The following is an 11969-nucleotide window of genomic DNA, read 5'->3' on the forward strand; positions in this document are numbered from 1 at the left end:
GATGGAACAACAGAGGTACTATCCAGAAGTAGCTGGAGTCGCGGCCCTGGGAGCTGCAGCCATTGTCTAGGCGGAGATGCAGCGATGAACGATGCACAGTTGTTGTTAGAGAAGCCACCAAAGGAAGAGAGAGTGTTAAGGGCTGAATCGTGGTCCCTCAAAATTCATATATTGAAGTCCTAACACCCGGTACTTCAGAATGTAACTGTATTTGGAGATAGGGTCTTTAAGGAGGTAAATATGATAAAATGAAGTTATATGGACAGGCTGTAATCCAGTAGGATTGGTGTCTTTATAAGAAGGAGATATTAACACACAGACAACACACAGGCTGAGAGGCCACCATCTGCAAGACAGTAACAGAGGCCTTGGAGGAAAAAAATAATAAAAATAAAAATAAAAACCACCTTGCTGACACTTTGATCTTAGACTTTCAGCTTCCAGATTTCTGAGAAAATAAATCTGTTATTAATAAGTATTTTGTTATGGCAGCCCTGGCAATTTAACAGAGAGAAGCTAGAGCTATACCCTGGCTGCTACTTTCCTCTAGCCTCACAGCCCCCGATCTTTGCCTGCCCTTGGCAAACACAACAGTTGACCTGGATCCTGGAAAGTGAGCCTACAGGAGTAGATCCCCTGTGTGAGATGAAGCAGAACAGCTAAAAGCACAGGGAAAGCAGACATCATAACAACCTTACATACTATGCTACCGTATTATGCCTATTTTAAAGAGAAGAAACTGTGAGGCTCAGAAAGGTCAAGCTACACACCTGAAATCACATCTAGTTATGGCTCCAAGTCCACCCCTTAACCAATATCTGTGCTGACTCTCAGAGTTAATAAGCTCCAGGATTGTTACAAGTTGATGGGGTTACACCTTTCCTTTGCTACCCCTTTTAACATTTTCAGTAAAAATATTGAATTTCGGTCATCTCAGAATACTAAGGTAATGTACAGCATCAAAATGTGTGTGTGTGTGTGTGTGTGTGTGTGTGTGTGTGGCATATAATATATAAACTCTCTAGAATGTTTTGCCAAACTGATTCCACTAAATCGAATATCACCGAATGTTTAAAATGCTTAACATTTTAAATGTTATGTCTTGTTTCTTTCTTTTTCTTTTTTTAAATCAATAAGTTGATTATCATGAGTTGATTTATTTTATTTTATTTTTTTAAGACAGGGTCTCATTCTGTTGCCCAGGCTGGAGTGCAAAGGTTCCATCATGGCTCACTGCACCCTTGACCTAATGGAGTCAAGTGATCCTCCCACCCCAGCCTCTCAAGTAGCTGGGACTACAGATGCACACAACCACACCCACCTAATTGTTTTGTAGAGATAGGGTCTGGCTTTGTTGCCCAGGGTGGTCTGTAACTCCTGGGCTCAAGTGATGCATTCACCTTGACCTCCCAAAGTCCTTGTTTCTAATCTTTGTCTTTGTTAAGTGCTATGTGATATGCATTTATTTAAATTGTGTGTGTGTGTGTGTGTGTGTGTGTGTGTGTGTTTGGGAGAATTTAACAGCAGCTTAAAATAAGACTATTTAAATTAGATGTTCTGCGGGATAAAAATTATATTGTTTAAATTGTGCCCAAGGGCATTTTATTATTCCTTTCATTGGCTAACCAGATTATCAGATTATTGAGGCTTTCACTTCTGTACACACATCAGTCTTAGTTTTGCCAAAATAATTGGTTAATTAGGAAGGAAACTCATAAACTGCTGAGGGTTATAAAATGATAGCAACTAGATGATTATCTAACTCTTTTATCTGATCCAAGATGATGAGTGGCTTATAGATAGGGGATCCGTCTTAGGTGTTAAGTGTTTTATCCATAACAGATCATCTGAACGTACTCTTCCATGATTTATCATAATTCATCAGGGTCTCCTAACTCATGCTTGAGTGGCAGTTGTATTGCGATTAATTCCAATAATTTGGAATTCATACTTTAAGAGCATTAATGAGACATCTAATAAATGCACTGATTTCTGCCAGACAAGTAAATACAAATTGTTATTGGGTAATATGTTGTGCATATTAATGAAAATGGTTTCAAAGTACATGCTCTATCCAATGATATCATTGGTGCAGTCAGGCACTTCATAAATTGTTCAAAAGTACTTTATAAATAGTGTTTTTGAACAAATGAGTGGCCTACTGAATAAATAATTTTGATTACTTCATCAAAAATGTTTTTTTCTGGAGCGTTTCTCTTCTACTAGCATAAAATTTGCAATATATCCTCACTATCCTATTTCTGTTTAAAACTTTCAAACTCTGAGGAATTCTGATAACTCCATAATAACCTTGAGAGGAAAGCTCAGATGGTCTTTCATGTCTCAGGATCCTGAAGATGTATCACCTTTTTAATAGAATCTCTTGGTTGTTTTGCATAATTCATGGCTCACATAAGACTTTAACAAGGAGAAATGCATAGTTTATATGATGTTTTGCTGGCGTTCTGCATATTGATTGTCTATTATATTTTGTGTCTTGATTGCAATATTTTTCTGAAATAATTCCCTTTTAAGTGGTAAGACTATAATACTAAGAGTGACTCAGAAATATATATACTAGTGGTTTTTGATATTTGTACACTTTAATCCTTTTTCATTTCATATTTCAAAGCTGAGGCAATTCTAGATGCTATATGATTTATAAGACGTTAAGAAAGACCCCTTTTGGATAGAGAGCCTCATGATCATCTGTCAGTGATACTAGAACACCAATGCTTTAACCAAATCTTACATCAGACCCTCCCCAGAAAAGCACTGGGGCCGTCAGGGGGTCTTGGGGATGTTAGTGGGAGGGGGAGGATCAGGAAGAATAGCTAATAGATGCTGGGCTTAATACCTAGGTGATGGGTTGATCTGTGCAGCAAACCCCCATGGTACACGTTTACCTACGTAATAAACCGGCACGTCTGGCACACGTTCCTGGAACTTAAATGTTGAAGGAAAAAAATCATTTAAGAACAAAGCCTTAATACCGTTTATTATAAACCATTGTTATTTCCCCAAAAATTGCAGTTATGGTACTATGCAAATAAATATTTATGCAATAAGTGTCAAGATAAAGAAATAATATTTTCATTGATATTTTAAGCATACCTCACTCTTCACTTTCACTTTAGAGGGGGAAAAACAAAACAAAGCAATCAACCTATAAACATAAGTAGAATCATGTTCAAAATACTTGATTCTTTAAAAATGGACTTTAGATCGGGTGCTGTGGCTCACACTTTTAATCCCAGCACTTTGGGAGGCCGAAGCAAGTGGATCACGAGGTCAGGAGATCGAGACCATCCTGGCTAACACGGTGAAACCCCGTCTCTACTAAAAATACAAAAAATTAGCCGGGCGTGGTGGCGGGCGCCTGTGGTCCCAGCTACTTGGGAGGCTGAGGTGGGAGAATCGCTTGAACCCGGGAGGCGGAGCTTGCAGTGAGCGGAGACCACGCCACTGCACTCCAGCCTGGGCGACAGAGCAGACTCTGTCTCAAATTAAAAAAAAAAAAAAAAATGAACTTTAATTTTTTTACAATCTACTTTTACTAGTTGAATAATCTAAGCCTACTTGTGTGTGGTTGAAACAGCTATTTCTTATTACTCATTTTCTCTGTTTCCACTAATAAACAACGTGTAGAAATAGCATGAAATTCATAGACATCTTTCCTACTCCAACCTGCATTTCCCAGTGCAAATATGTTTGCTTTTGAGTTTTCTGAAATTTGATTCAGAATGAATTTATCTTGAATGACAGAAAACAGGGATATGCTAAATAAACGCTAATCATAAGGAGACTCAAAAATAGAAAATGTATTTATAAAAGATGTATGTAATTGAACCTTTACTGAAAATATATCTAAGTACATTTCTAGGTCATGCAATAGAATCGAATCCTTCCAAATGACCACTTAATTTATCCCTTACTCTTCAAGAATAATACTGTGATTGCTTCACCCTTTGAAGGTAAAGTCGATGATAAACATAAAATATTCAGGAATCTGAGCAAGTAGGCGTTAAAAAAAAGTCAGTAAAAATGGTTATTCTTCATTTTTATGCAGCTGTTTGATTTTTTCTTTTGTTCAAATGATGGTATTGTTAAGTAGATACAGCCTGAGATGACATGATTGTACGAATATGTGTGAGAAGTAAACAGATATTCAGCTCTAAAGACAATGCTGCCTTTCTTACCCCACTTTGGCATGTAAAAGAGAACATTTTGACCTAGTACAGTCTGTGATATGACAATGACAATGAAAGTAATATTTGAGTTAACATGCTAAGGCACAACCCCAGGCCACATCGTTTTCAAAGTAACTCTTCTTAAATTTAATATAAAGAATAAGCACATCCATAGTACTGGGAAAACTAGTTATTATATCAAAAAATAAAATATCTACTTTATTTGTCTAATTTGCTTTAGCCGGATAGATTTCTAGATCATTGCATAAAAATTCATCAAGCTGCTTTGGGAAACACAAATGAAAATTCAACCTCAAAATCTGATATATTTGTTTTAGAGTTGTTGCAAAGCCGTGGTTTTCAACTGAAGATGATTATTTTTTTCCCTCCAGGGGACATTTTGCAATGCCTAGAAATATTTTTGTTTCTCACAACTGGGAAGGTGTGACTGTCATCTAGGGGGTAGCAACCTAGGATGCTGGTCAACATCCTAAAATATTCAAAGCCCTCTCATAATTATTCAGCCCAAGATGTCAATCATGCTGAGACTGAGAAGCCCTTTCCGAAATAAATATTGTTTTGTGGAATGTGAAGATGTGTCTCTCCTTGAAAACTCTGTTATTGTGCTAGATGTCTCTATAATCTCTAAGTCAGAATTGTACCTCTATCAAATCTCTATGGATCTATGTTGAGAAAACAATTATATGTCTCTTTGCTCTGTGACCACATTATGATTTATTGGTACGATTTAACTACTGCTGCCAGCCAAATGTAAAAAAAAAAAAAAAAAGTTTATTTGTAAGGAGTCCACTGTTTATGATTACGTGAGTAGGATGGATATAATATAAGAGGGAGAAGAAAAAAAGTAATAAAAACAGTAAATTTGAGAAGTACATCTTAACATTTTGAAATGAATGACTAACTAACTTGCTTAGTTATGAATTTTGAAGTGATAGCAAGCATGCCCAGGAACAGTGCCCTGTTTGGAAACACAGTGAAGCTAAAATAAGTCAATAGACCCAGAATCTAACACCATAAGCTTTGATGTTCTAAGAAATAAAAAGATTAAAATCCACTGGCTAATATTGATAGGCTGGGGGACGTGGAGGGAAGAAATAGATCATGATTTCTCACTATCAGTATTCTACCCACTGTCAATGGAGCTCAATGGAGCACTCGTGCAAATGATGCCAAAGGACATGGTTAAAGGCCTGTATGAGGTGTTTTCACCTTGATGGATAAGAGGAGATAATGAAGCAAGTGTCCATGTGTATGTTAGGTATGTTTTACATTATTCTTCTGAGTTTTCTTCTTTTTAAAATAAAGAGAAAGCTCACATTAGTGCTTTTAGTTTTCAATATGTTTTAGAACTTTTTTTAAACAATCAAGAAATAATATAAATGGTAATGTTGACCCAATTAGCAGAATGTTTTAAATTAAAGTTGTCTTTCTAAATAATACTCCTTATTGTGGAATCAAAAAAAATCCATCATTCAGTCTTCTGAGTGGGTCTTTATAAAATGAACTCCTTGTAAGTTAGCCTCCTACTACTGATAGGGCATCAAGGAGCAATTCATGTCCAACTTGTGTATGACCTGTGCAGTCCCATGGGACTCTGCACTCACTTTAATATTATGCTGACATTGTCTTGAAATTATTAATGATATTTGAAGAAAGAGCCCTGCATTTTTATTTTCCACTAGGCCCTATACATTTATATAGCCAGTCCTGTGGGAAATACTTGGGAGAAAGGACAGTGAAGAACTGTCTTTGCTCTCATGGACAGACACTGGTAGAGAAGTAACCATAAGGAAGGGTCTGAGTCCTGGTCCTAGCAGATGGGGGCCACTGTAGTTGGCATTACATTCATCCCATTAAAACAAGATTCTTTATATGAAGCCATTAAAAAAATGAAACCATGTCCTTTGCAGCAACATGGTTGGAGCTGGAGGCTGTTATTCTAAGTGAAATAACTCAGAAACAGAAAACCAAATATCACATATTCTCACTTAGAAGTGGGAGCTAAACAATGGCACACATGAATGTAAAGATGGAAATAATAAATACTCGGGGCTCCACAAGGCAGGAGAGTGGGAGGGAGGTGAGAGTTGAAAAATTACCCATTGGATACTGTACTCAATATTGGGGTGATGAATACACTAAATGCTCAGTCCCCACCATTACACTACATACGTGTGATGGTTAATACTGTCAACTTGATTGGATGGAAGGATGAAAAGTATTGATCCTGGGTGTGTCTGTGAGGGTGTTGCCAAAAGAGATTAACATCTAAGTCAGTGGACTGGAAGAGGCAGCCCCACCCTCAAACTGGGTGGGCACCATCTAACCAGCTGCCAGTGAGGCTAGAATATAAAGCAGGAAGAAAAATGTGAAAAGACAAGACTGGCCTAGCGGCCCAGCCTACATCTTTCTCCCTTGCTGGATGCTTCCTGCCCTCGAACATCAGACTCCAAGTCCTTCAGTTTTGGGCCTGGGACTGGTTCTCCTTGCTCCTCAGCTTGCAGACAGCCTACTGGGACCTTGTGATCATGTGAGTTAATACTTAATAAACTCCCCTTTATATAATATATATACACACATTACCTACTCTGTGTGTGTGTGTATATATATATATACAGTACCTACTTATATATATCTATATAATTATATTTATTATATATAATTATATATTTTTATATAATTATTTTATATAATTATTACTTATATATAATTAAATATATAATTATATATGTACTTATTTCTGTCCCTCTAGAGAACCCTAATACAATACCCATGTAACAAACATGCCTATATATCCCCTGAATCTACAAACAACAATAACAATAACAAACACAGGGTGCTTAATCTGGGCACTATTGATAATTTAGTTGCCTTGTTGCAGGGGCTTTCTGGAACATTGTAGAATGTCCAGACACATGCTTGACCTCCTTCCACCTCACGCAAGTAATAACAGCCTCCTCTCCTCCTCTATCCCCCATGAATTTGTGGCTCAGGTTTGGAACCAGACCCACCTGCTGGATGTATGGGCATACATACTGGATGGACCTGAAGTGGGAAATATAGTTGCCATGTACTAAATAGTTCCAAACACCTTTTCAACACAAGACTGGATAGTAGTTGTATTTTAAGTAGCACCTATCTGTCGCCAGAAGATCCATACGTAGCTGTAGGAGATGTGATGAGAATGTTATAATTCTAGAAATCAGATTTGAGCTAGCTATTTATTGCTTTTAATTTAATGGAAATTTTCTTTTGTTGCATCCTCAAGTCTTCTAAGGAATCAAAATGTGCATCTACTAAGTAAAAGATGATATTTCAACCCTTGCAACTGAGTTTTGCTAGAAGGGTAAATATGGCTATAGAAATAAAACAATGTATATCAGCATAAAGAGGTATATATTTGAGGTATCAAATGAGTGCTAAGAGTGATGAATTCTAGAAAAGTTTAGAGATTTAGAAACTAGAGTGTCATCAGTTCTTCCAGTCTACCTGCACTCCTGCCCCCAAACTTCCAAGAAATGTTTGAGTCTTATGGGGGGGGGAGAAGGCATTTAAGGCCGAGCATGGTGGCTCATGCCTGTAATCCTAGCACTTAAGGAGGCCGAAGCGGGTGGATCACCTGAGGTTAGGAGTTTGAGACCAACCTGGCCAGCATAGTGCAACCCCGTCTTTACTAAAAATGCAAAAATCAGCCAGGCATGGTGGCGAGTGCTTGTAATCCCAGTTACTTGGAGGCTGAGGCAGGAGAATCGCTTAAACTCAGGAGGCAGAGGTTGCAGTGAGCTGAGGTCGCACCACTGCAGTCCAGCCTGGTGACAGAGTAAGACTCTGTCTAAAAAAAAAAAAAAAAAAAAGCCAGAAAAAAGAAAAATGAAAAAGCAAAAAAGCATTTGAGTATGGTGGTAATAGTTCTTAAAGTTCTGCTGTCAAAGCAATATTTGTTTTTATTGAGGGTTGTAAAAGTATGTGTTAGGGGCCCTGTGGGTTTGCATATATTTGTATGTGAAAGAAAGAGAGGGAGGAAGTAGATTAATGTCTTTCACACATGTCCAAAAGAATCTAAGAAACAATGCTATGTCTCACGATTTTGATATACATTGTGGACATATCGAATATTTTTCTTTTGCCCATTCATTTGTTCACTAGTGAATTTATTCCTTTATAATTTAATTGTCTGTTGTGTGTCAGATACGGTTCTAGGCTTACAATAATAATGGCAAAATATGTACTGACACTGTTGGAATGTTCCATATGCCTTTTAGATTAAACTGGTGTGTAGCAGAAGTAGCATTTGATTAGCATACCCAGAAAGAGTCAAATTCAGTTCAATTTATGGCAGAAGAAATATTCAAATACATGGCACTTATTTTGTCATTTTTATGCTTTCTAATTGTCTCATAAGACATAATTTAATACATTCTATATTCATTAATATTGCAATTCCTAATTATCCACTCTTATTCCCAGAAAAAGAAGAAAAAACAACTTTTTTCTAATGGAATCTACTTCACAGTATGTTAGGTGTTTACATTGAAATGCAGCATTTGTTGATTTTTCTGAAAGGAAGTTACAGATAAATTTTCCCTAGTTTCAGACATTCATGTAAATTTCTCTTGAGCAATATTTTGATTGTTACATTGTATACATTGTGCTTACATTGTATTCCTGTTTTTTATTATATACATTATGATTCAGTAAATAAAGTTAGCTGAAAAAGATCTTCCGAAAATAAAAATACTGTCCACTCAATTTTTTTGTTTCAAACAGGTCTATATATCACATTCTAGGATTTAGGATTTCTTTTTTTTTTTTTTTTTTTTTTTTTTGAGACGGAGCCTTGCTCTGTCGCCCAGGCTGGAGTACAGTGGCCCGATCTCGGCTCACTGCAAGCTCCGCCTCCTGGGTTCCCGCCATTCTCCTGCCTCAGCCTCCGGAATGGCGCCGCCACCACGCCCAGCTGATTTTTTTGTATTTTCATTAGAGATGGGGGTTTCACTATGTTAGCCAGGATGGTCTCGATCTCGTGACCTCGTGATCCGCCCACCTCGGCCTCTAAAAGTACTGGGATTATAGTCCTGAGGCACCACGCCCAGTCCAAGGATTTCTCACCCCTTGAACCATAAATTAACAACACATGGAAGAATCTATATGGAGGGGCAATGTTGGGGCTGTTTTGCACACAAAACTGGTTTTCAACTAGTGATATCCGGAACCCAGAAGTCACACCTCAGTTTATCCTGGGCCTGGGTTGAAGAGACAGTACTATTAGCTTACTTACAAAAGTTTCTAAACACTGTTGAAATAACAATGTAAAATCATCTATAAACAAATACATCTGTATCTTCTAAATAGAGTTTAAAAATATTTCCGCTTACTGTTTTTAATCTCGACAATGCACCAAGAATATTTATTATATTTCCTCAAATAGTTGGTACAACAGTGATTCCACATAGTCCAATCATACTTTAGAGGTGCCAGAGGGACAACGCTAGAATTCCTGTGGAAAATACAATGGCGAGTTCTGCGTGCTACATCTCCGGCTTTTAATTGGCTTAATCTGAATATTACAAGCACACACATACACATACACGCATACACAAATGTCTAGTGTTTTAAGTAAAAATCAATATGAAATGATCATAAAGGTTTGAATAAATATTACAATATAATTTCAAATTAATTTGGAAATATGACATATTATGAATATTTTAAATGACTTAAACATAATCAGAATCATTGGTGATGTAGTTGGCGTTCTAGCTTATGTTGTAATACAGCTGCTGGGAATCTGAAAGCTGAGTTCTTCACTACATTTAGGATTATAACTTTGAGTGGATTTGGTAAACACTAGGCAATTATGTGTGTGTGCAAGTGCATCCACGAGTGCAAAAATATCAATCATGAGTAACTTTTTAAATAGCAAAAGTGAAAAAATTACCAATCAAAAATTAGTGTTGTAATCAAAACCGTGTCAGAAAGAAAAGCCTTACCTTGACGTCTTCTATTTCAAAAGTTTACAAAAGGAAAATAAGGGGCCGGGCGCGGTGGCTCACGGCTGTAATCCCAGCACTTTGGGGGGCCGAGGTGGGCGGATCACGAGGTCAGATGATCGAGACTATCCTGGCTAAATGAAACCCCGTCTCTACTGAAAATAAAATAAAATAAAATAAAATTAAATTAAATTAAATTTAGCCGGTCGCGGTGGCGGCGCCTGTAGCGGTGGCGGCGCCTGTAGTTCCGGCTACTCGGGAGGCTGAGGCAGGAGAAAGGCGGGAACCCGGGAGGCGGAGCTTGCAGTGAGCGCAGATCGCGCCACTCACTCCAGCCTGGGAGACGGAGCGAGACTCCGCCTCAGAAAAAAAAGGAAAATAAGGAAAGCATTCATTTCACGAAGGTAAAATAATATTAAAGTCCATAGTAGAGATGTACTTGTTAGAATGCACTTTTTAAATTGTATAAAGTTGCAAACAGAAAAATTGAAGAATGAGTTATCTGTAAGTTATTGAACTCATCCGGTGTCTGATTTTGTGTTCGGTATTCTGAAAACCTCATTGTTTGAATCTTTTTAAGCGTTCTGTCACGCTGACACCTCCATTTCACTAAGGAACGAAGACATAAAGATATAACGGAAATACCCAAGGTTAAAGATACAGTAAATACTAGATGTGGAGTTGAAATAAGTCCTACCGGAGTACTTACTCTTTATAAATAAATTATAATGTTTATAATATACAAATATAATGATTCTTTCAGGAGGTCAATGAAATAAAATTGTTTCTGGACAGGTTTTAAACAAAAAGTGTTCCTGCTGCTCCCAACCACTTTATATATACTTTATATCTTCTACGCCTTTAGAATTAAAGAAATATTTAGGCACTCCTGAAGAATCGAAAGGAGAAAATTACGGAAAAAAAATGTGAGAGAGGGTTTAATAGGCAGCAGTAGATTGTCAGAGGTCTTGGTTGCAAAGATCTGTAGACTTAGCATAGGTTAGTGTATTTTAGAGAATGAGAAAATTAGAAGTAGTTGATTCCTCTGTGCTAGGTGCAGCTGGGGAACTGGGGCTTTTGCCTACATTGGCAATTGAGCAGATAGGTTGGAGGAGAGATTCCAAAAATGCCACTGCCTAACTAAACCAATTGCAAGATACTGTGGTACTTCTGAACATGGTACCTCTGTTATTCCCACCAGCTAATTCTGAGCCTTACTGAGAAGGCAAAAAGAATAACGTAACCAATGAAAAACAATAAAAATATTACTGGTAAAAAATTTAGTATCTAAGTTGGAAGGGAGTGGTCCTGTGTTCTTTGAGATGTACATAATTATATAAAGAAATTTTATAGCTGTTAATTATATATTTTACAATAAGCAAGGAACCAGCAAACTGGTAGAAAGAGGAAGAGTGTATAAAACAATTAGGATGAAAAAACTCAGTCAATTAAACACACATAAGAAAAGCAGTGAGCAAAAATGAGACTGAAAAAGTGGTACAAAGAAGAACATAAAATGAGATGTTTAAAATTATCCATACAGATAAGAATTTACAATATATTACATGAAATAACATTTCTTACTAACAGACTAATACGGTGAGGTTGAATAGAGAAAGAAAATCCAGCTGCGTGCTGTGTATAAAGATATATTGACAATATAAGGAAAGAGAAACACTGAAAGGTAAAGGATAAAAAATGCATGCTAGAGAAATGATAACAAAGGAAAGCTGGTTCAGCTTCAGTAATATAAAAATAAGTGACTTTC

At 37.1% G+C, this 11969-nt stretch overlaps 2 long non-coding RNA genes across 3 annotated transcripts in view; one reads left to right on the forward strand and one right to left on the reverse strand.

The window, feature by feature from the left end:
• The window catches only part of LOC105498546 (uncharacterized), a 42824-nt gene extending 32516 nt beyond the window's left edge, over nucleotides 1-10308 (reverse strand). Inside the window, exon 1 of one of the 2 annotated variants that reach the window (XR_011621744.1) lies at nucleotides 10202-10308. This is a non-coding gene — a long non-coding RNA (uncharacterized lncRNA). Of the gene's footprint in view, nucleotides 1-9586; nucleotides 9966-10201 lie in introns of those variants that run through there. The other variant, XR_011621743.1, reaches the window with a different exon arrangement.
• A 204-nt stretch (nucleotides 10309-10512) lies between these two features.
• Nucleotides 10513-11969, forward strand: part of LOC105498549 (uncharacterized) — a 65346-nt gene continuing 63889 nt past the window's right edge. The window contains exon 1 of the long non-coding RNA XR_011621745.1: nucleotides 10513-10605. This is a non-coding gene — a long non-coding RNA (uncharacterized lncRNA). The remainder of the gene's footprint in view (nucleotides 10606-11969) is intronic.

Source organism: Macaca nemestrina, chromosome 4, assembly GCF_043159975.1.
Source record: "Macaca nemestrina isolate mMacNem1 chromosome 4, mMacNem.hap1, whole genome shotgun sequence".
Classification (NCBI taxonomy): Eukaryota; Metazoa; Chordata; class Mammalia; order Primates; family Cercopithecidae; genus Macaca; species Macaca nemestrina.